At 46.4% G+C, this 24,526-nt stretch overlaps 1 protein-coding gene and 1 long non-coding RNA gene across 2 annotated transcripts in view; one reads left to right on the top strand and one right to left on the bottom strand.

Annotated features, from left to right (window-relative positions):
• The window catches only part of LOC138854067 (uncharacterized), a 343,922-nt gene extending 342,423 nt beyond the window's left edge, over positions 1-1,499 (top strand). The window contains exons 5-6 of the long non-coding RNA XR_011393264.1: positions 981-1,136; positions 1,393-1,499. This is a non-coding gene — a long non-coding RNA (uncharacterized lncRNA). The remainder of the gene's footprint in view (positions 1-980; positions 1,137-1,392) is intronic.
• The window catches only part of LOC128696194 (nephrin-like), a 377,731-nt gene that overhangs the window by 100,472 nt on the left and 252,733 nt on the right, over positions 1-24,526 (bottom strand). The window lies entirely within an intron of this gene.

Here is a 24,526-nt window from a genome sequence, read left to right as displayed (position 1 = left end):
TTTTCCAGTTATCCTTCCTTCTTGGATATGTCCCTAGACGATTCAACCATGGGTTTTCCCATTCTCTCTCTCTCCCTTATTTATGATTGCACTACTATTTATTTATATTTTATTTATCTGATTATCTATTTTATTTATTTATCTTTGCACTACTAGCCGAAAATAGGTTATTTCCTGGTTGAACTGTCCTCTGCATTCCCCTCCCTAATGTACATGAGGCAGAAACTGTCTCGTCTCATGTACAACAGTCATGTCGATTCTTTGATTTTTTTCTCTTTTGAATTAAACAAAAAATGGACTACGAATCAAACTTGATACGTATAAGAACCACGGTCCGAGTTTCCGTTAGTTCTGTTTATTCAGTGACAGTCGTTTAATACCTTTTTTTTTTTTTTTTGAAAGAGAGAGGGAACTAATATTTTTCTGATGTACCATGTATTTCCTGAATTTACGAGAGTCCTAGTAACTGTGACCCAAACTGCTAGGCTCAGAGGGATCATGCATAGTGCCATCTGTGGGGAAGGTCTATAATTGCCGGTTTCTCCTGCAGTTTCTGATACGGGTTTTGTCGACGCTTCCTGGTAGCAGTACTTTTCCCTGGTGTTTGGCTAGAGTGAGGTACACCACTTTACCCTCACAGTGAACTTTTTCTTCTTTCGGGTTTGTTGTTCTCAGATGTGGTTAACAGTCGCCTTCAACGATGTTCACATTTTTGTTCGTTACCATAAGGCACCTTCTGTCCCTGTTCACCCATCAGTAAAATGAGTACCTGGGTGTTAGTAGACTAGTGTTGGTGGCATCCTGAGACAAAATTAACCTAATTCGCCCTAAATGTTCTGCATAAGAAGCAGCTGTCTGTGTAGTGGTACGTCGTTGATGTCAGCTAGGCCTGTATACCTTGTACATGTACAAAATCAAGATAGTATTATTATTATTATTATTATTATCCGGTAACCTGTGTGTTTCTTTTTCAACTTTAGCTGTGGTCTGGTCAGCCGCAGAAGACGCTGCGTGTATGGAGCATATAAGAGATGTACCGACCCATTAAGGACTCAGTCTGGACGGTGGAAGGCAGACAGCAGCCACATACACTCATCCATTCTTGAAAACTCAAAATTACTTACGTGACTGTGCTGGTAAGTAATCTTTTAAGCAACCAGCCATCCTATGTCTTTACCATCGAGAACTCCCTATCCTACGTTCGCCTCGGTAAGTACAGAACTTATACTTTCTTCTCGGAAAGTCCAGCCTATCATGTGTATGTCTTTCTCTTGGTTGTATTTTGTTTATATATTAAATGTCTTTAATTTTCCATTTTCTTTATCGTGTAATTATATTTGTTTATACGCCTTTTATCTTTTTTTTTTTTCAAAATAGTAATTTTCCCAACAGGGAACCCGGTTCCATGACAAGGGACCTTGACAGAGCATTAACTACAGCTCCTCGTCCTTACAGAGCATCGTGCAAACAGAGGTCATCAGCAGATATCAAAAAAAGGTGAGTTTGATATTTGTTATAATTCCTTGTTGTTTAGTGAGGCTACTTGTGGTAATCAAATAAGGATTACTACTGTTATGTTGGGTTCTGAGTTGGATTTAAGGGTTTTCCCTTATTACTATATGTTGTGTGAGCGTGTGTTGTTTAAAGCTTTGTTTAGTTTATTATGAAGGTCGTCGAACCCACAATATGATCATCCAGAGTAGAAAAGGTGTATGATGGGGAAATAGTAGATTAGGTGAGAGGTGGACGTGTGGTTGTTCATGTAGTGAAACAGCGGTGGACGTGTGGTTGTTCTTGTAGTGAAACAGCGGTGGACGTGTGGTTCTTGTAGTGAAACAGCGGTGGACGTGTGGTTGTTCTTGTAGTGACACAGCGGTGGACGTGTGGTTGTTCTTGTAGTGAAACAGCGGTGGACGTGTGGTTGTTCTTGTAGTGACACAGCGGTGGACGTGTGGTTGTTCTTGTAGTGAAACAGCGGTGGACGTGTGGTTGTTCTTGTAGTGGCACAGCCGTGGACGTGTGGTTGTTCTTGTAGTGACACAGCGGTGGACGTGTGGTTGTTCTTGTAGTGAAACAGCGGTGGACGTGTGGTTGTTCTTGTAGTGGCACAGCCGTGGACGTGTGGTTGTTCTTGTAGTGGCACAGCGGTGGACGTGTGGTTGTTCTTGTAGTGACACAGCGGTGGACGTGTGGTTGTTCTTGTAGTGGCACAGCGGTGGACGTGTGGTTGTTCTTGTAGTGGCACAGCGGTGGACGTGTGGTTGTTCTTGTAGTGGCACAGCGGTGGACGTGTGGTTGTTCTTGTAGTGGCACAGCGGTGGACGTGTGGTTGTTCTTGTAGTGAAACAGCGGTGGACGTGTGGTTGTTCTTGTAGTGAAACAGCGGTGGACGTGTGGTTGTTCTTGTAGTGACACAGCGGTGGACGTGTGGTTGTTCTTGTAGTGAAACAGCGGTGGACGTGTGGTTGTTCTTGTAGTGACACAGCGGTGGACGTGTGGTTGTTCTTGTAGTGAAACAGCGGTGGACGTGTGGTTGTTCTTGTAGTGGCACAGCGGTGGACGTGTGGTTGTTCTTGTAGTGGCACAGCGGTGGACGTGTGGTTGTTCTTGTAGTGACACAGCGGTGGACGTGTGGTTGTTCTTGTAGTGGCACAGCGGTGGACGTGTGGTTGTTCTTGTAGTGGCACAGCGGTGGACGTGTGGTTGTTCTTGTAGTGGCACAGCGGTGGACGTGTGGTTGTTCTTGTAGTGGCACAGCGGTGGACGTGTGGTTGTTCTTGTAGTGACACAGCGGTGGACGTGTGGTTGTTCTTGTAGTGAAACAGCGGTGGACGTGTGGTTGTTCTTGTAGTGACACAGCGATGGACGTGTGGTTGTTCTTGTAGTGAAATAGCGGTGGACGTGTGGTTGTTCTTGTAGTGACACAGCGGTGGACGTGTGGTTGTTCTTGTAGTGAAACAGCGGTGGACGTGTGGTTGTTCTTGTAGTGGCACAGCGGTGGACGTGTGGTTGTTCTTGTAGTGGCACAGCGGTGGACGTGTGGTTGTTCTTGTAGTGACACAGCGGTGGACGTGTGGTTGTTCTTGTAGTGGCACAGCGGTGGACGTGTGGTTGTTCTTGTAGTGGCACAGCGGTGGACGTGTGGTTGTTCTTGTAGTGGCACAGCGGTGGACGTGTGGTTGTTCTTGTAGTGACACAGCGGTGGACGTGTGGTTGTTCTTGTAGTGAAACAGCGGTGGACGTGTGGTTGTTCTTGTAGTGACACAGCGGTGGACGTGTGGTTGTTCTTGTAGTGAAACAGCGGTGGACGTGTGGTTGTTCTTGTAGTGGCACAGCGGTGGACGTGTGGTTGTTCTTGTAGTGGCACAGCGGTGGACGTGTGGTTGTTCTTGTAGTGACACAGCGGTGGACGTGTGGTTGTTCTTGTAGTGGCACAGCGGTGGACGTGTGGTTGTTCTTGTAGTGGCACAGCGGTGGACGTGTGGTTGTTCTTGTAGTGGCACAGCGGTGGACGTGTGGTTGTTCTTGTAGTGACACAGCGGTGGACGTGTGGTTGTTCTTGTAGTGAAACAGCGGTGGACGTGTGGTTGTTCTTGTAGTGACACAGCGGTGGACGTGTGGTTGTTCTTGTAGTGAAACAGCGGTGGACGTGTGGTTGTTCTTGTAGTGAAACAGCGGTGGACGTGTGGTTGTTCTTGTAGTGACACAGCGGTGGACGTGTGGTTGTTCTTGTAGTGACACAGCGGTGGACGTGTGGTTGTTCTTGTAGTGGCACAGCGGTGGACGTGTGGTTGTTCTTGTAGTGGCACAGCGGTGGACGTGTGGTTGTTCTTGTAGTGGCACAGCGGTGGACGTGTGGTTGTTCTTGTAGTGACACAGCGGTGGACGTGTGGTTGTTCTTGTAGTGAAACAGCGGTGGACGTGTGGTTGTTCTTGTAGTGACACAGCGGTGGACGTGTGGTTGTTCTTGTAGTGAAACAGCGGTGGACGTGTGGTTGTTCTTGTAGTGACACAGCGGTGGACGTGTGGTTGTTCTTGTAGTGACACAGCGGTGGACGTGTGGTTGTTCTTGTAGTGACACAGCGGTGGACGTGTGGTTGTTCTTGTAGTGAAACAGCGGTGGACGTGTGGTTGTTCTTGTAGTGGCACAGCGGTGGACGTGTGGTTGTTCTTGTAGTGACACAGCGGTGGACGTGTGGTTGTTCTTGTAGTAACACAGCGGTGGACGTGTGGTTGTTCTTGTAGTGAAACAGCGGTGGACGTGTGGTTGTTCTTGTAGTAACACAGCGGTGGACGTGTGGTTGTTCTTGTAGTGAAACAGTGGTGGACGTGTGGTTGTTCTTGTAGTGAAACAGAGGTGGACGTGTGGTTGTTCTTGTAGTGGCACAGCGGTGGACGTGTGGTTGTTCTTGTAGTGAAACAGCGGTGGACGTGTGGTTGTTCTTGTAGTGGCACAGCGGTGGACGTGTGGTTGTTCTTGTGAAACAGCGGTGGACGTGTGGTTGTTCTTGTAGTGAAACAGCGGTGGACGTGTGGTTGTTCTTGTAGTGAAACAGCGGTGGACGTGTGGTTGTTCTTGTAGTGAAACAGCGGTGGACGTGTGGTTGTTCTTGTAGTGAAACAGCGGTGGACGTGTGGTTGTTCTTGTAGTGACACAGCGGTGGACGTGTGGTTGTTCTTGTAGTGACACAGCGGTGGACGTGTGGTTGTTCTTGTAGTAACACAGCGGTGGACGTGTGGTTGTTCTTGTAGTGAAACAGCGGTGGAAGTGTGGTTGTTCTTGTAGTGAAACAGGGGTGGACGTGTGGTTGTTCTTGTAGTGAAACAGCGGTGGACGTGTGGTTGTTCTTGTAGTGAAACAGCGGTGGACGTGTGGTTGTTGTAGTGAAACAGCGGTGGACGTGTGGTTGTTCTTGTAGTGAGGCAGCGGTTGACGTGTGGTTGTTCTTGTAGTGAAACAGCGGTGGACGTGTGGTTGTTCTTGTAGTGAAACAGCGGTGGACGTGTGGTTGTTCTTGTAGTGAAACAGCGGTGGACGTGTGGTTGTTCTTGTAGTGAAACAGCGGAGGACGTGTGGTTGTTCTTGTAGTGAAACAGCGGTGGACGTGTGGTTCTTCTTGTAGTGAAACAGCGGAGGACGTGTGGTTGTTCTTGTAGTGAAACAGCGGTGGACGTGTGGTTCTTGTAGTGAAACAGCGGTGGACGTGTGGTTGTTGTTGTAGTGAAACAGCGGAGGACGTGTGGTTGTTCTTGTAGTGAAACAGCGGTGGACGTGTGGTTGTTCTTGTAGTGAAACAGCGGTGGACGTGTGGTTGTTCTTGTAGCGAAACAGCGGTGGACGTGTGGTTGTTCTTGTAGTGAAACAGCGGTGGACGTGTAGTTGTTCTTGTAGTGAAACAGCGGTGGACGTGTGGTTGTTCTTGTAGTGACACAGCGGTGGACGTGTGGTTGTTCTTGTAGTGACACAGCGGTGGACGTGTGGTTGTTCTTGTAGTGAAACAGCGGTGGACGTGTGGTTGTTCTTGTAGTGGCACAGCGGTGGACGTGTGGTTGTTCTTGTAGTGGCACAGCGGTGGACGTGTGGTTGTTCTTGTAGTGACACAGCGGTGGACGTGTGGTTGTTCTTGTAGTGGCACAGCGGTGGACGTGTGGTTGTTCTTGTAGTGGCACAGCGGTGGACGTGTGGTTGTTCTTGTAGTGGCACAGCGGTGGACGTGTGGTTGTTCTTGTAGTGGCACAGCGGTGGACGTGTGGTTGTTCTTGTAGTGACACAGCGGTGGACGTGTGGTTGTTCTTGTAGTGAAACAGCGGTGGACGTGTGGTTGTTCTTGTAGTGACACAGCGGTGGACGTGTGGTTGTTCTTGTAGTGAAACAGCGGTGGACGTGTGGTTGTTCTTGTAGTGGCACAGCGGTGGACGTGTGGTTGTTCTTGTAGTGGCACAGCGGTGGACGTGTGGTTGTTCTTGTAGTGACACAGCGGTGGACGTGTGGTTGTTCTTGTAGTGGCACAGCGGTGGACGTGTGGTTGTTCTTGTAGTGGCACAGCGGTGGACGTGTGGTTGTTCTTGTAGTGGCACAGCGGTGGACGTGTGGTTGTTCTTGTAGTGACACAGCGGTGGACGTGTGGTTGTTCTTGTAGTGAAACAGCGGTGGACGTGTGGTTGTTCTTGTAGTGACACAGCGGTGGACGTGTGGTTTGTTCTTGTAGTGAAACAGCGGTGGACGTGTGGTTGTTCTTGTAGTGAAACAGCGGTGGACGTGTGGTTGTTCTTGTAGTGACACAGCGGTGGACGTGTGGTTGTTCTTGTAGTAACACAGCGGTGGACGTGTGGTTGTTCTTGTAGTGGCACAGCGGTGGACGTGTGGTTGTTCTTGTAGTGGCACAGCGGTGGACGTGTGGTTGTTCTTGTAGTGGCACAGCGGTGGACGTGTGGTTGTTCTTGTAGTGACACAGCGGTGGACGTGTGGTTGTTCTTGTAGTGAAACAGCGGTGGACGTGTGGTTGTTCTTGTAGTGACACAGCGGTGGACGTGTGGTTGTTCTTGTAGTGAAACAGCGGTGGACGTGTGGTTGTTCTTGTAGTGACACAGCGGTGGACGTGTGGTTGTTCTTGTAGTGACACAGCGGTGGACGTGTGGTTGTTCTTGTAGTGACACAGCGGTGGACGTGTGGTTGTTCTTGTAGTGAAACAGCGGTGGACGTGTGGTTGTTCTTGTAGTGGCACAGCGGTGGACGTGTGGTTGTTCTTGTAGTGACACAGCGGTGGACGTGTGGTTGTTCTTGTAGTAACACAGCGGTGGACGTGTGGTTGTTCTTGTAGTGAAACAGCGGTGGACGTGTGGTTGTTCTTGTAGTAACACAGCGGTGGACGTGTGGTTGTTCTTGTAGTGAAACAGTGGTGGACGTGTGGTTGTTCTTGTAGTGAAACAGAGGTGGACGTGTGGTTGTTCTTGTAGTGGCACAGCGGTGGACGTGTGGTTGTTCTTGTAGTGAAACAGCGGTGGACGTGTGGTTGTTCTTGTAGTGGCACAGCGGTGGACGTGTGGTTGTTCTTGTGAAACAGCGGTGGACGTGTGGTTGTTCTTGTAATGAAACAGCGGTGGACGTGTGGTTGTTCTTGTAGTGAAACAGCGGTGGACGTGTGATTGTTCTTGTAGTGAAACAGCGGTGGACGTGTGGTTGTTCTTGTAGTGAAGCAGCGGTTGACGTGTGGTTGTTCTTGTAGTGAAACAGCGGTGGACGTGTGGTTGTTCTTGTAGTGAAGCAGCGGTTGACGTGTGGTTGTTCTTGTAGTGAAACAGCGATGGACGTGTGGTTGTTCTTGTGAAACAGCGGTGGACGTGTGGTAGTTTTTGTAGTGAAACAGCGGTGGACGTGTGGTTGTTCTTGTAGTGAAACAGCGATGGACGTGTGGTTCTTGTAGTGAAACAGCGGTGGACGTGTGGTTGTTCTTGTAGTGAAACAGCGGTGGAAGTGTGGTTGTTCTTGTAGTGAAACAGCGGTGGACATGTGGTTGTTCTTGTAGTGAAACAGCGGTGGACATGTGGTTGTTCTTGTAGTGAAACAGCGGTGGACGTGTGGTTGTTCTTGTAGTGACACAGCGGTGGACGTGTGGTTGTTCTTGTAGTGACACAGCGGTGGACGTGTGGTTGTTCTTGTAGTGAAACAGCGGTGGACGTGTGGTTGTTCTTGTAGTGAAACAGCGGTGGACGTGTGGTTGTTCTTGTAGTGACACAGCGGTGGACGTGTGGTTGTTCTTGTAGTGACACAGCGGTGGACGTGTGGTTGTTCTTGTAGTGGCACAGCGGTGGACGTGTGGTTGTTCTTGTAGTGGCACAGCGGTGGACGTGTGGTTGTTCTTGTAGTGGCACAGCGGTGGACGTGTGGTTGTTCTTGTAGTGACACAGCGGTGGACGTGTGGTTGTTCTTGTAGTGAAACAGCGGTGGACGTGTGGTTGTTCTTGTAGTGACACAGCGGTGGACGTGTGGTTGTTCTTGTAGTGAAACAGCGGTGGACGTGTGGTTGTTCTTGTAGTGACACAGCGGTGGACGTGTGGTTGTTCTTGTAGTGACACAGCGGTGGACGTGTGGTTGTTCTTGTAGTGACACAGTGGTGGACGTGTGGTTGTTCTTGTAGTGAAACAGCGGTGGACGTGTGGTTGTTCTTGTAGTGGCACAGCGGTGGACGTGTGGTTGTTCTTGTAGTGACACAGCGGTGGACGTGTGGTTGTTCTTGTAGTAACACAGCGGTGGACGTGTGGTTGTTCTTGTAGTGAAACAGCGGTGGACGTGTGGTTGTTCTTGTAGTAACACAGCGGTGGACGTGTGGTTGTTCTTGTAGTGAAACAGTGGTGGACGTGTGGTTGTTCTTGTAGTGAAACAGAGGTGGACGTGTGGTTGTTCTTGTAGTGGCACAGCGGTGGACGTGTGGTTGTTCTTGTAGTGAAACAGCGGTGGACGTGTGGTTGTTCTTGTAGTGGCACAGCGGTGGACGTGTGGTTGTTCTTGTGAAACAGCGGTGGACGTGTGGTTGTTCTTGTAATGAAACAGCGGTGGACGTGTGGTTGTTCTTGTAGTGAAACAGCGGTGGACGTGTGATTGTTCTTGTAGTGAAACAGCGGTGGACGTGTGGTTGTTCTTGTAGTGAAGCAGCGGTTGACGTGTGGTTGTTCTTGTAGTGAAACAGCGGTGGACGTGTGGTTGTTCTTGTAGTGAAGCAGCGGTTGACGTGTGGTTGTTCTTGTAGTGAAACAGCGATGGACGTGTGGTTGTTCTTGTGAAACAGCGGTGGACGTGTGGTAGTTTTTGTAGTGAAACAGCGGTGGACGTGTGGTTGTTCTTGTAGTGAAACAGCGATGGACGTGTGGTTCTTGTAGTGAAACAGCGGTGGACGTGTGGTTGTTCTTGTAGTGAAACAGCGGTGGAAGTGTGGTTGTTCTTGTAGTGAAACAGCGGTGGACATGTGGTTGTTCTTGTAGTGAAACAGCGGTGGACATGTGGTTGTTCTTGTAGTGAAACAGCGGTGGACGTGTGGTTGTTCTTGTAGTGAAACAGCGGTGGAAGTGTGGTTGTTCTTGTAGTGAAACAGCGTAGGACGTGTGGTTGTTCTTGTAGTGAAACAGCGGTGGACGTGTGGTTGTTCTTGTAGTGAAACAGCGTAGGACGTGTTGTTGTTCTTGTAGTGAAACAGCGTAGGACGTGTGGTTGTTCTTGTAGTGAAACATCGTAGGACGTGTGGTTGTTCTTGTAGTGAAACAGCGGTGGACGTGTGGTTGTTCTTGTCAAACAGCGGTGGACGTGTGGTTGTTTTTGTAGTGAAACAGCGGTGGACATGTGTGGTTCTTGTAGTGAAACAGCGGTGGAAGTGTGGTTGTTCTTGTAGTGAAACAGCGGTGGACGTGTGGTTGTTCTTGTAGTGAAACAGCGGTGGACGTGTGGTTGTTCTTGTAGTGAAACGGGTGGACATGTGGTTGTTCTTGTAGTGAAACAGCGTAGGACGTGTGGTTGTTCTTGTAGTGAAACAGCGTAGGACGTGTGGTTGTTCTTGTAGTGAAACAGCGGTGGACGTGTGGTTGTTCTTGTAGTGAAACAGCGGTGGACGTGTGGTTCTTGTAGTGAAACAGCGGTGGACGTGTGGTTGTTCTTGTAGTGAAACAGCGGTGGAAGTGTGGTTGTTCTTGTAGTGAAACAGCGGTGGACGTGTGGTTCTTGTAGTGAAACAGCGGTGGACGTGTGGTTGTTCTTGTAGTGAAACAGCGGTGGACGTGTGGTCGTTCTTGTAGTGTGAAACAGCGGAGGACGTGTGGTTGTTCTTGTAGTGAAACAGCGTAGGACGTGTGGTTGTTCTTGTAGTGAAACAGCGGTGGACGTGTGGTTGTTCTTGTAGTGAAACAGCGGTGATCGTGTGGTTGTTCTTGTAGTGAAACAGCGTAGGACGTGTGGTTGTTCTTGTAGTGTGAAACAGCGGAGGACGTGTGGTTGTTCTCGTAGTGAAATAGCGTAGGACGTGTGGTTGTTCTTGTAGTGAAACAGCGGTGGACGTGTGGTTGTTCTTGTGAAACAGCGGTGGACGTGTGGTTGTTCTTGTTGAGAAACAGCGTAAGACGTGTGGTTGTTCATGTAGTGAAACAGCGGTGGACGTGTGGTTGTTCTTGTAGAGAAACAGCGTAGGACGTGTGGTTGTTCTTGTAGTGAAACAGCGGTGGACGTGTGGCTGTTCTTGTAGTGAAACAGCGGTGGACGTGTGGTTGTTCTTGTAGTGAAACAGCGGTGGACGTGTGGTTGTTCTTGTAGTGAAACAGCGGTGGACGTGTGGTTGTTCTTGTAGTGAAACAGCGTAGGACGTGTGGTTGTTCTCGTAGTGAAACAGCGGTGGACGTTTGGTTGTTCTTGTAGTGAAACAGCGGTGGACGTGTGGTTGTTCTTGTAGTGAAACAGCGGTGACGTGTGGTTGTTCTTGTGAAACAGCGGTGGACGTGTGGTTGTTCTTGTAGTGAAACAGCGGTGGACGTGTGGTTGTTCTTGTAGTGAAACAGAGGTGGACGTGTGGTTGTTCTTGTAGTGAAACAGCGGTGGAAGTGTGGTTGTTCTTGTAGTGAAACAGCGGTGGACGTGTGGTTGTTTTTGTAGTGAAACAGCGGTGGACGTGTGGTTCTTGTAGTGAAACAGCGGTGGAAGTGTGGTTGTTCTTGTAGTGAAACAGCGGTGGACGTGTGGTTGTTCTTGTAGTGAAACAGCGGTGGACGTGTGGTTGTTCTTGTGAAACAGCGGTGGACGTGTGGTTGTTCTTGTAGTGAAACGGGTGGACATGTGGTTGTTCTTGTAGTGAAACAGCGGTGGACGTGTGGTTGTTCTTGTAGTGAAACAGCGGTGGACGTGTGGTTGTTCTTGTAGTGTGAAACAGCGTAGGACGTGTGGTTGTTCTTGTAGTGTGAAACAGCGGAGGACGTGTGGTTGTTCTTGTAGTGAAACAGCGTAGGACGTGTGGTTGTTCTTGTAGTGAAACAGCGGTGGACGTGTGGTTGTTCTTGTAGTGAAACAGCGGTGGACGTGTGGTTGTTCTTGTAGTGTGAAACAGCGTAGGACGTGTGGTTGTTCTTGTAGTGTGAAACAGCGGAGGACGTGTGGTTGTTCTTGTAGTGAAACAGCGGAGGACGTGTGGTTGTTTTTGTAGTGAAACAGCGGTGGACGTGTGGTTGTTCTTGTAGTGAAACAGCGGTGGACGTGTGGTTCTTGTAGTGAAACAGCGGTGGAAGTGTGGTTGTTCTTGTAGTGAAACAGCGGTGGACGTGTGGTTCTTGTAGTGAAACAGCGGTGGACGTGTGGTTGTTCTTGTAGTGAAACAGTGGTGGACATGTGGTTGTTCTTGTAGTGAAACAGCGGTGGACGTGTGGTTGTTCTTGTAGTGAAACAGTGGTGGACATGTGGTTGTTCTTGTAGTGAAACAGCGGTGGACGTGTGGTTGTTCTTGTAGTGAAACAGTGGTGGACATGTGGTTGTTCTTGTAGTGAAACAGCGGTGGACATGTGGTTGTTCTTGTAGTGAAACAGCGGTGGACGTGTGGTTGTTCTTGTAGTGTGAAACAGCGGAGGACGTGTGGTTGTTCTTGTAGTGAAACAGCGTAGGACGTGTGGTTGTTCTTGTAGTGAAACAGCGGTGGACGTGTGGTTGTTCTTGTAGTGAAACAGCGGTGGTCGTGTGGTTGTTCTTGTAGTGAAACAGCGTAGGACGTGTGGTTGTTCTTGTAGTGTGAAACAGCGGAGGACGTGTGGTTGTTCTTGTAGTGAAACAGCGTAGGACGTGTGGTTGTTCTTGTAGTGAAACAGTGGTGGACGTGTGGTTGTTCTTGTGAAACAGCGGTGGACGTGTGGTTGTTCTTGTAGAGAAACAGCGTAAGACGTGTGGTTGTTCATGTAGTGAAACAGCGGTGGACGTGTGGTTGTTCTTGTAGAGAAACAGCGTAGGACGTGTGGTTGTTCTTGTAGTGAAACAGCGGTGGACGTGTGGCTGTTCTTGTAGTGAAACAGCGGTGGACGTGTGGTTGTTCTTGTAGTGAAACAGCGGTGGATGTGTGGTTGTTCTTGTAGTGAAACAGCGGTGGACGTGTGGTTGTTCTTGTAGTGAAACAGCGTAGGACGTGTGGTTGTTCTCGTAGTGAAACAGCGGTGGACGTTTGGTTGTTCTTGTAGTGAAACAGCGGTGGACGTGTGGTTGTTCTTGTAGTGAAACAGCGGTGGACGTGTGGTTGTTCTTGTAGTAAAACAGCGGTGGACGTGTGGTTGTTCTTGTGAAACAGCGGTGGACGTGTGGTTGTTCTTGTAGTGAAACAGCGGTGGACGTGTGGTTGTTCTTGTAGTGAAACAGAGGTGGACGTGTGGTTGTTCTTGTAGTGAAACAGCGGTGGACGTGTTGTTCTTGTAGTGAAACAGCGGTGGACGTGTGGTTCTTCTTGTAGTGAAACAGCGGTGGACGTGTGGTTGTTCTTGTAGTGAAACAGAGGTGGACGTGTGGTTGTTCTTGTAGTGAAACAGCGGTGGACGTGTGGTTGTTCTTGTAGTGAAACAGCGGTGGACGTGTGGTTGTTCTTGTAGTGAAACAGCGGTGGACGTGTGGTTGTTCTTGTAGTGAAACAGCGGTGGACGTGTGGTTGTTCTTGTAATGAAACAGCGGTGGACGTGTGGTTGTTCTTGTAGTGAAACAGCGGTGGACGTGTGGTTGTTCTTGTAGTGAAACAGCGGTGGACGTGTGGTTGTTCTTGTAGTGAAACAGCGGTGGACGTGTGGTTGTTCTTGTAATGAAACAGCGGTGGACGTGTGGTTGTTCTTGTAGTGAAACAGCGGTGGACGTGTGGTTGTTCTTGTAATGAAACAGCGGTGGACGTGTGGTTGTTCTTGTAGTGAAACAGCGGTGGAAGTGTGGTTGTTCTTGTAGTGAAACAGTGGTGGACGTGTGGTTGTTCTTGTGAAACAGCGGTGGAAGTATGGTTGTTCTTGTAGTAAAACAGTGGACGTGTGGTTGTTCTTGTAGTGAAACAGCGGTGGACGTGTGGTGGCTCTTGTAGTGAAACAGCGGTGGACGTGTGGATGTTATTGTAGTGAAACAGCGGTGGACGTGTGGATGTTATTGTAGTGAAACAGCGGTGGACGTGTGGTTGTTCTTGTAGTGAAACAGCGGTGGACGTGTGGTTGTTCTTGTAGTGAAACAGCGGTGGACGTGTGGATGTTATTGTAGTGAAACAGCGGTGGACGTGTGGTTGTTATTGTAGTGAAACAGCGGTGGACGTGTGGGTGTTCTTGTAGTGAAACAGCGGTGGACGTGTGGATGTTATTGTAGTGAAACAGCGGTGGACGTGTGGTTGTTCTTGTAGTGAAACAGCGGTGAAAGTGTGGTTGTTCTTGTAGTGAAACAGCGGTGAAAGTGTGGTTGTTCTTGTAGTGAAACAGCGGTGGACGTGTGGTTGTTCTTGTAGTGAAACAGCGGTGGACGTGTGGTTGTTCTTGTAGTGAAACAGCGGTGGAAGTGTGGTTGTTCTTGTAGTGAAACAGCGGTGGAAGTGTGGTTGTTCTTGTAGTGAAACAGCGGTGGTCGTGTGGTTGTTCTTGTAGTGAAACAGCGGTGGACGTGTGGTTGTTCTTGTAGTGAAACAGCGGTGGACGTGTGGTTGTTCTTGTAGTGAAACAGCGGTGGACGTGTGGTGGCTCTTGTAGTGAAACAGCGGTGGACGTGTGGTGGCTCTTGTAGTGAAACAGCGGTGGACGTGTGGTTGTTCTTGTAGTGAAACAGCGGTGGACGTGTGGTTGTTCTTGTAGTGAAACAGCGGTGGACGTGTGGTTGTTCTTGTAGTGAAACAGCGGTGGACGTGTGGTTGTTCTTGTAGTGAAACAGCGGTGGACGTGTGGTGGCTCTTGTAGTGAAACAGCGGTGGACGTGTGGTTGTTCTTGTAGTGAAACAGCGGTGGACGTGTGGTTGTTCTTGTAGTGAAACAGCGGTGGACGTGTGGTTGTTCTTGTAGTGAAACAGCGGTGGACGTGTGGTTGTTCTTGTAGTGAAACAGCGGTGGACGTGTGGTTGTTCTTGTAGTGAAACAGCGGTGGACGTGTGGTTGTTCTTGTAGTGAAACAGCGGTGGACGTGTGGTTGTTCTTGTAGTGAAACAGCGGTGGACGTGTGGTTGTTCTTGTAGTGAAACAGCGGTGGACGTGTGGTTCTTCTTGTAGTGAAACAGCGGTGGACGTGTGGTTGTTCTTGTAGTGAAACAGCGGTGGACGTGTGGTTGTTCTTGTAGTGAAACAGCGGTGGACGTGTGGTTGTTCTTGTAGTGAAACAGCGGTGGACGTGTGGTTGTTCTTGTAGTGAAACAGCGGTGGAAGTGTGGTTGTTCTTGTAGTGAAACAGCTCATTGTTGATAACTTTGTATCAGTGTTGTCCCTCGTTCACCACGGTGCTCGATATGCACTCTTGTTTATTTTCTTGATTATTTTTCTCATACATCGTGTAACTGGACGTGTCATAATACCGATCTATGAGGAACCCTCTCGAAACAATAGGAACCCCGCTCGAAACATTAAAACCCCCACTCGAAACTTTGAACACTCCGCTTGAAACATTAGGAACCCCACTCGAAACATTAGGAACCCCTATCGAAATAATAGGAATCTGCTCGAAATATTAGGAACCCGCTCGGAAGACGAGGATCTCTGCTCGAAACATAAGGATCCACGCTCGAAACAATAACCCAACTCGAAACATTAGGAACCCGCTCGAAACATGAGGATACCTGCTCGAAACATAAGGATCCACGCTCAAAACATGAACCCAGCTCGAAACATGAGGATACCTGCTCGAAACATAAGGATCCCTGCTCGAAACATGAACCCAGCTCGAAGCATTAGGAACCCCGCCCGAAACATAAGGATCGCTGCTCGAAACATAAGGATCCCCGCTCGAAACATGAACTCAACCCGAAACATTAGGAACCTGCTCGAAACATGAAGATACCTACTCGAAACATAAGGATCCCCGCTCGAAACAATAGGAACCGCACTCAAAACATTAGGAACCCCACTCAAAACATTAGGAACCCCACTCAAAACATTATAAATCCCACTCGAAACAGGAGCCCTGTTTGAAACATTAGGAATCTCGCTCGAAACGTTAGGAACCCTGCTCGAAACATTAGGAACCCCACTCGAAACATTAGGAGCCCCACTCGAAACATTGGGAACCCCACTCGAATCATTGGGAACCCCACTCGAAACATTAGGAACCCCACTCGAAACATTAGGAACCCCACTCGAAATGTTAGGAACCCCACTCGAAACATTAGGAACCCCGCTCGAAACATTAGGAACCCCGCTCGAAACATTAGGAACCCCACTCGAAACATTAGGAACCCCACTCGAAACATTGGGAACCCCACTCGAAACATTAGGAACCCCACTCGAAACATTGGGAACCCCACTCGAAACAGGAACCCCACTCGAAACATTGGGAACCCCACTCGAAACATTGGGAACCCCTCTCGAAACATTGGGAACCCCTCTCGAAACATTGGGAACCCCACTCGAAACATTAGGAACCCCACTCGAAACATTAGGAACCCCGCTCGAAACATTGGGAACCCCACTCGAAACATTGGGAACCCCACTCGAAATAGGAACCCCGCTCGAAACATTAGGAACCCCACTCGAAACATTAGGAACCCCACTCGAAACATTAGGAACCCCACTCGAAACATTATAAATCCCACTCGAAACAGGAGCCCTGTTTGAAACATTAGGATTCCCGCTCGAAACATTAGGAACCCCGCTCGAAACAGGAACCCCGCTCGAAACATTAGGAACCCCACTCGAAACATTAGGAGCCCCACTCGAAACATTGGGAACCCCACTCGAAACATGAGGAACCCCACTCGAAACATTGGGAACCCCACTGGAAACATTGGGAACCCCACTCGAAACATTAGGAACCCCACTCGAAACATTGGGAACCCCACTGGAAACATTGGGAACCCCACTCGAAACATTAGGAACCCCACTCGAAACATTAGGAACCTCACTCGAAACATTAGGAACCCCACTCGAAACATTGGGAACCCCACTCGAAACATTAGGAACCCCACTCGAAACATTAGGAACCCCACTTGAAACATTAGGAACCCCGCTCGAAACATTTGGAACCCCACTCGAAACATTAGGAACCCCGCTCGAAACATTGGGAACCCCACTCGAAACATTGGGAACCCCACTCGAAACATTAGGAACCCCACTCGAAACATTAGGAACCCCACTTGAAACATTAGGAACCCCGCTCGAAACATTTGGAACCCCACTCGAAACATTAGGAACCCCGCTCGAAACATTAGGAACCCCGCTCGAAACATTAGCAACCCCGCTCGAAACATAAGGAACCCCGCTCGAAACATTAGGAACCCCACTCGAAACATTAGGAACCCCACTCGAAACATTAGGAACCCCACTCGAAACATTAGGAACTCCACTCGAAACATTAGGAACCCCACTCGAAACATTAGGAACTCCACTCGAAACATTAGGAACCCCACTCGAAACATTAGGAACCCCACTCGAAACATTAGGAACCCCACTCGAAACATTAGGAACCCCACTCGAAACATTAGGAACTCCACTCGAAACATTAGGAACCCCACTCGAAACATTAGGAACCCCACTCGAAACATTAGGAACCCCACTCGAAACATTAGGAACTCCACTCGAAACATTAGGAACCCCACTCGAAACATTAGGAACTCCACTCGAAACATTAGGAACCCCACTCGAAACATTAGGAACCCCACTCGAAACATTAGGAACCCCACTCGAAACATTAGGAACTCCACTCGAAACATTAGGAACCCCACTCGAAACATTAGGAACTCCACTCGAAACATTAGGAACCCCACTCGAAACATTAGGAACCCCACTCGAAACATTAGGAACTCCACTCGAAACATTAGGAACCCCACTCGAAACATTAGGAACCCCACTCGAAACATTAGGAACCCCACTCGAAACATTAGGAACTCCACTCGAAACATTAGGAACCCCACTCGAAACATTAGGAACCCCACTCGAAACATTAGGAACTCCACTCGAAACATTAGGAACCCCACTCGAAACATTGAGAACTCCGCTCAAAACATTGGTTGTTTCGTTTTCGCTCATTTTTCTTCTCTTAGGTTCTGTTTGAACCACCGGAGAACATTCCCTGTTATTGCTCAGTTTCTCGTGAGGTTCAGCATCAAAGCATTCCACCCACCCCCCGCCTCTCTCTCTCTCTCTCTCTCTCTCTCTCTCTCTCTCTCTCTCTCTCTCTCTCTCTACCCTGTCTCACCTCTGTTACCTTATCATAGAATTCTAACAGATTGACATCCGTCCATCCATCCCCCTCCCCCCCCAAAAAAAGGTTTCCAGTATACCCCTGCTGGGTATGCTTCATGAACCCACTTCTCTCCTCTTTTGTCTTGCAGGTGCGCATGCCAGCGTTACTGGTGTCTCGTTCAACACTTCCTATTTATCTCTGTTCTGAAATAATTGATCTACTTTTACTGTCTTCTAGATCTGTGGCAACTGTCCCATACCACTGACATGTTATAGATCTTAGCCAGTGCTCCCGACTATTTTTCTGGTCTCTTAGAACCTACGGTGACATCTTATCTGGTCACGTTGCCTTTGATGTGTCCTTCTCAAACAAGTTTTTATCACCTTTTTCCTTTGATGTGTGTTCGGTGTGCACAGTATTAATGTACCCTCCCTCTGGACTCTCCGGTATTGTTCGGTGTGCACAGTATTAATGTACCCTCCCTCTGGACTCTCCGGTATTGATCGGTGTGCACAGTATTAATGTACCCTCCCTCTGGACTCTCCAGTATTGTTCGGTGTGCACAGTATCTATTAATGTACCCTCCCTCTGGACTCTCCGGTATTGATCGGTGTGCACAGTATTAATGTACCCTCCCTCTGGACTCTCCAGTATTGTTCGGTGTGCACAGTATCTATTAATGTACCCTCCCTCTTGATTCTGGTATTATCTCGCTGACTTGGCGACTACATGAGCCCTCCTCCGTCATTCATCAGTTGGATTACGTGGACTTTTACTGTCGTCTGTGGAACAGTTTTGGTTCAAACTTGGCTTTTGCTATTATATTAAATTCAGATTTTATTTAAGTCTCTGACCTGTCATGCATTCTCATATCAGGTTCTGTTTGCTTCTCTGTTCTCGTGTGTCACCCACTTTGTATTTTTCCAAATTCTTGTATATTTTTTTCCACTGTATGTATACTCACCTATTTGTGGTTGCAGGGGTCTGTTCATAGCTCCTGGCTCAACCTCTTTGCTAGTAGCTACTACCTCGTCTCAAAGCTATGTATGGAACCTGCCTGCGCTACTTCACTCTCCAGATTGTTCCACTTCCTTACAACTCCAAGGCTGAAGAAATACTTCCTAACATCTCTGACTCATCTGAGTTGTTAATTTCGAGTTGTGTCCCCTTGTTCCTATATCCCATCTCTGAAACATTCTGGCCATGTCCGCCTTGTCAATTGCTATCAGTATTATATACGTCGTTATCATGTCCCCCTCTATACCGCCTGTCCTCCAGTTCGTCAAGTTCCCTTAACCTCTTCTCGTAGGATATAACCATTGGCTCCGGGACTAGTCTTGTTGTAAACTCTTGCATTTTCTCCAGTTTTTTGACTTGTTTGACCAAATGTGGGTTCCATACTGGTGCTACATGTTTCAATGAATACAGTGTCGTGAGTGACGCATTACTTAGATGTCGAAAGGCTATTCTTAGGTTCGTCAGGCGCTCATATGCTTCACAGGTTATTTTGTTGATATGCGCCTCAGGAGATGTGCTCGGTATGATGCTTACCCCAAGATTCTTTTCCATGAGTCAGTTTTGCAGTCTTTAACCCTCTAGGCTGTACTCCGTCTACGGTCTTCTTTGTTCTTCCCCAAGCCTAATTACTTTGCACCTGGTGGCGTTAAACTCCAGGAGCCATTTGTCGGACCAGGCTTGCAACCTGTCTAGATCCCCTTGTAATCTTACCTCATTCTCAACCGCTTGTAATTTCCACATTAGTTTCACATCGTCTACAAGCATGGACACCTCTGAATATACTCAACTATTTGTACTCGCCTATTTGTGGCTGCAGTTGTCAATTCACTGCTCCTGGCCCCGCCTCTTTGTGTGTTTGTGGACTCGCTTCTGTAGCTACAGTGACACTATACGAGCCAGCAACACTGTACTGCTCTACGTAACTTCCAATAAACACTTTATACTCTGTGATGAACCTTGTTAACCAGCTACCAAAATTTTCAGATTTAATTTTAGCTTACATTTTTTCATTAGATTTTCCTCATTTCTTGAGTTATAAAGAACCCTCTATAATTAAAATGTTATTTTAGAACATAAAACAGAGATTTATTAGGAAAAATATAAAAAACTTTTCCTCCTAAGTATATATATATATATATATATATATATATATATGCAAAACAACCACTCTGAAAGAATAGAGAAATTCCAAGCGCTTTCGTGACTACTCACATTATCAAGGATAATGTGAGTAGTCACGAAAGCGCTTGGAATTTCTCTATTCTTTCAGAGTGGTTGTTTTGCATATTCTGAAATCACCTGTTTACTGTGATCTTATTGCATATATATATATATATATATATATATATATATATATATATATATATATATATATATATATATATATATTAATACTGAGACTAGTCGAGAATTCGAACCTATGTCGTTTTGGCCCTGCCTCGTGGTGAGTGAAAATCACACGACACTCTGACCCACTGGGCGCCACAGTCCTACAAGAATCAAGCACCCAGTACAGCTATGTGTTTTACTTTGATCCAAGGACATACAGTGGTGTGGGTGCCTCAGAGCTAATTTTATTCTAATCCCTTTTTGGTGTACTAACCTCCACAAGCAGTATTTATATTATTGTGACCACGAACGAGTGGTATTGAATCAATACCAACACTGCGACTAGTCGAGGATTCGAACCCATGTCGTTTTGGCCCTGCCTCGTGGTGAGTGAAAATCACATGACGCTCTAACCCAGTGGACCACACAATCCTACAAGAATCAAGCACCCAGCAGAGCTAGGTCAAGGTAAAACACCGAGCTTACAAACTGCAGGAAAAATACGCCTTAATTCCTCGGTGTGGCACTACATTTAAGACAGTTTAATGCGTTGGAATAAGAGCCCAATTTTAGGCTGTATACTATTGCCTCAGCTAAAAGTGCATCCAATTTGAACAACCTATCACTGATATTGTATAATGACTGCCTATCATGCTTAATAATTGCCGATTCTACAATATTGCTATCAAGCCAGGAGGAACAAAGGAAGACGACTCGTGCTTCCCACCAATTTACCAGATTATAACAATCTCTAATATGGTTGAAAGTTGTGTTCGACTCCTGTGCTAAACGTATCGATTAACAGTGTTGGGAGAGACTGCAACCAGCTCTGTAGACACCACCAGCACGATGCATTCGGCAGCCCCTCAAGAAAGGTTCCTTGATGTTGGTGAGGGGCTCTTGATTTAGGGAATTGGATCTGTGCTCCAGTTCCCCGAATTAAGCCTGAATGCCTTCCACATCCCCCCCCCCAGGCGCTGTATAATCCTCCGGGTTTAGCTCTTCCCCCTTGATTATAATAATAATAATCATTCGGCAGAATAAATAAATTCTCGTTGTTTGGGAGGACCAGGACATTCTTGGTCTGAGGTGTTATCCTAGTTGACAGGAAGCTAAAGTCATCTTCCATTGTTCCTCTTGGCTTGCAAGGAATATTGTAGAATCGGCAGTTATTAATCATGATAGGTATTCATTATACAGTATCAGTGATGGGTTCAAACTAGATGCGTTTTTAGTTGAGGCAATAGTATGGAGTAGCCAGCCCATGGGTGGCTACTCCATAATTGCCAGTGACTTCTATATCATTCACAATATATTTGTGTGTAAAGTTACTGATATCATAGCGAAATATGACCGAATTTTTTATTATTGCTACATTACTTTCATTTAGGCTATTACAGTATCAATGCTTGTGGGATTTTTCTGGCTATGGGGCACTTCCTGTACTGTCTCTCTCTCTCTCTCTCTCTCTCTCTCTCTCTCTCTCTCTCTCTCTCTCTCCCCTCCCCTCCCCCCTACCTCACTCCAGTGAAGACGTCCTTTGGGAACGTACTTGCTTGGACATACTCCTCTTTTCTGCAGTTTTGCAATCTCCTGATAATGTGTTGATTGCAACACGAAAGGTCTGGAGCTATCAATCTACTCCCTTCGTGGTTGTTTTGCATATATATATATATATATATATATATATATATATATATATATATATATATATATATATATTATATATATATATATATATATAATGTCGTGCCGAATAGGCAGAACTTGCGATCTTGGCTTAAATAGCAACGCTCATCTTGCCATATAGGACAAGCGAAAATTTGTGTATGCAATAATTTCGCCAAATTCATTCTGAACCTAACGAAAAAAATATATTTCACTGTGTTTGTTTAGTATTAAATTATTGTAAACAAATCTAAAATATATTATGTTAGGTTAGGCTAAAATAAATTGTTCTTGTTATAATAAGGTTAGGTAAGTTTTCTAAGATACTTTTGGAGCAAAATTAATTTTTTTTACATTAATATCAATGAAGAATATATATCTTTAAACGTATAAGAGAAAATTTTAGAAAGGACTTAATTTTAAATGAGTTCTTGCTAATTGACCAGTTTTGCATATAAATATATATATATATATATATATATATATATATATATATATATATATATATATATATATATATATAATATATAAGTATCAGTCTTTTAGTGTTTCATTCAGCGGAAGTTATGTGGAGTACGTACTGTAATTTGACAGTTAACTCAGCCGTGAGTGATGGGTCTAACGCTCGTTAACTCCATGTATGACAGTGGTGTTACAACGCTCTTAATTCCACTTAAGTGATCACTCTCTTAAGTGGAATTAAGCTCACGTGCCTTTGGCTTGCTCGTTTCACGTTACTAAATGTTAGTGCTACCACTTAGTCGCTGTGCTTCCAAGAACGGCTGTTTTAAGTGAATACTTTAAGGTTACCTTAAATGCTATTGTATAGTGAACATAAAGCGTTTTCATCCCGTTGGTGATATTTAATGGTGAATTCGGTTGGCATGGACGAACCATTCGGGGAATGGTTGAACTAATTTGGGAGGAACTTGCAGCCATTGAGGAGGAAGGGGACAAGAGCTACTACTGACCTTCAGTCCTCTTACTCTTCCATCTTTATTAAGCAAGTAGTATTTTATTAATTGCATGGGAGCTTTATTTCATTTTCTTATTATTATTGTTATTAAGTATATAATGACCTCTGGGAGGTTGTCCCTCTTATTGAACTGTGAGTGGTGATTTATTTAAGGAAAGATCTCAGGGAGGATAGATTACTCAGTGAGGAAGTATCTTACAGGTGAGGAAATATCTTACAGGTAATGATATGTAAGAAAATGCGAGCTGGCAGCCACCAGATTTCAGCCTCAAAGTCAACACCGTTCCCTTACTACACTCTAATTTTTCCCTCACCATACTTCTATCCTGGAGGAGAAGGCTAAGAGTGTAGCCTAACAACCTACCGTCCACTATATACACCCACCACCTACCATATGTACCCACCATCCATCATATATACCCACCACCTACCAAATACACCCACCACCCACCATATACACCTACCATCCATAATATACACCCACCGGTGTACATGTGGTCTGCTGGTTAAACTTGCCACCCATGATCCCAGCTGTCAGCCAGGCACACCATCACCAGCATCCTCAGTTACCTACGACCCACCGCCGACTCATAGTTCACGCACGTCCCTGTGGCCTCACCCTGCTAGATGGCAGCCGTTCAGTGAAGAGATGCTGCCACCCTCACCCACCACCCACCAGCCAATCTTCCCAACTGCTATTTTGCTGCAAGAAGATGACCGAAGGTAATCCAGAAAGAGGGGAGATGTTGCCACTTTCCCCTAATGGGTTGTTCTCCCAAGAGTGTTGCTAGCCCTAGCGAATTGCCCAGTCCAACCACTTATGTCTGTCCTTCCAACTCAGGAGGCCAGGTCCGTAGAGATGCTTCCAGCTGTCTTCGACCTGGAAGCGGCCATACCTCGGTTACCTTGGTGAAATGAGTCGCCTCAGCAGCTTGTCTAGTGCTCCAGGCTGAACGTTGTGTTGTTATTGGTTTAGAAGACTGACAAGTTGAAGAATGAGAAACTTTTCATCTTTCACCATTCTTTTCTATTTTGGACTGAAGAAGCCACTGGCTGGTGAAACGTTTCCGCAGTTAAGATTCCCAAATGTGGCACGAGTGTCTGACCGATGTCGTGGACAGAGGATCAGTCAAATGTGGTAGCCTGAGGAGACTCTTACTGCAACACCTGGCAGTCCCATATATAAAAAAAAAGGCAGGAATGGAATGTGGTTGAATTGTGTTAGTGTAGTGATGAAATACATTTGGTGACTGCAGTCATGATGGTCCATATATTCTAAATCCTGATATCAATAAGAAGGAATGGAATGTGGCCGAGTTGTGCACGTGTGGTGGTTAAATGCAACTGAGAACTGCTGTCAGGAAAGTCAATGCATTCTGAATCCTGAATGAGTGCTACCAATTGAAGCTGTTTCCCGTACCAAAGCAGTCTGAGCTATAGACTGGACCAAGCTGGTGTATCCATCAGCGATGGGTCGACCAGCCTCTGGTAACACACTTTAGAGAGGAATCCAGAGTTGAGGAAATTTTTTAGGTTAAGAGAAGCTAGTGGTAGAGTAGTGCATCATCCTGGAGTAACCTGACTGCTGGCTCTCCTGTCTTGGCCTTTGACAATCGAGTTCTGCTCAATTGAATTAATGGAGTTGAGACAGGTCCGTGTGCAGGTGTACTGGGGCATGAACAATAGTGTTGAGATATTTAGGAACAGAAAAGAATATTCAGCGAAGAAAGATGAAAATTATTTAATAGAAAATGATGAGAGAAGCGATAGATTTTAATTTAGAAATTAAAAAAAAAATGTGACAGAAAATAAAGTGAATTGAATTGCTTTTAATCATGAAGTTCATTAATATTTTCTTTAAATTCAGTTTTTTTAAAGAACTGCCTAATAAATTTTTCTCATTGATGTTTCATATAGTGTTTCTTATATCTATATGATTTTAATTTTGTATGTTTAGGTTTTGGTAGAGTTACAGGTTAAAATAATGAAAGATCAGGTTAATGTAATAGTTAATTACCTTAACTCTCGGTTAATTTTTTAAAGGAAAGAAATGGGGATGTGAAGAATACTTTGGGTATTGGCTTGGTATCTGAAGTCGTGAATATTGTTAGAAAGGAATCTGCTGATTCTAGGGCGAGGCCACATGAGGAGGAGGGAGGAGGAGTATGGAGCAGGGAGGTTGTATAGTGAAGATCTGA

This window comes from Cherax quadricarinatus, chromosome 48 (assembly GCF_038502225.1).
Source record: "Cherax quadricarinatus isolate ZL_2023a chromosome 48, ASM3850222v1, whole genome shotgun sequence".
NCBI classification, from domain to species: Eukaryota; Metazoa; Arthropoda; class Malacostraca; order Decapoda; family Parastacidae; genus Cherax; species Cherax quadricarinatus.
The sequence above is the reverse complement of the archived record's forward strand: the minus strand, read 5'-3'. Positions and strand labels throughout refer to the sequence as shown.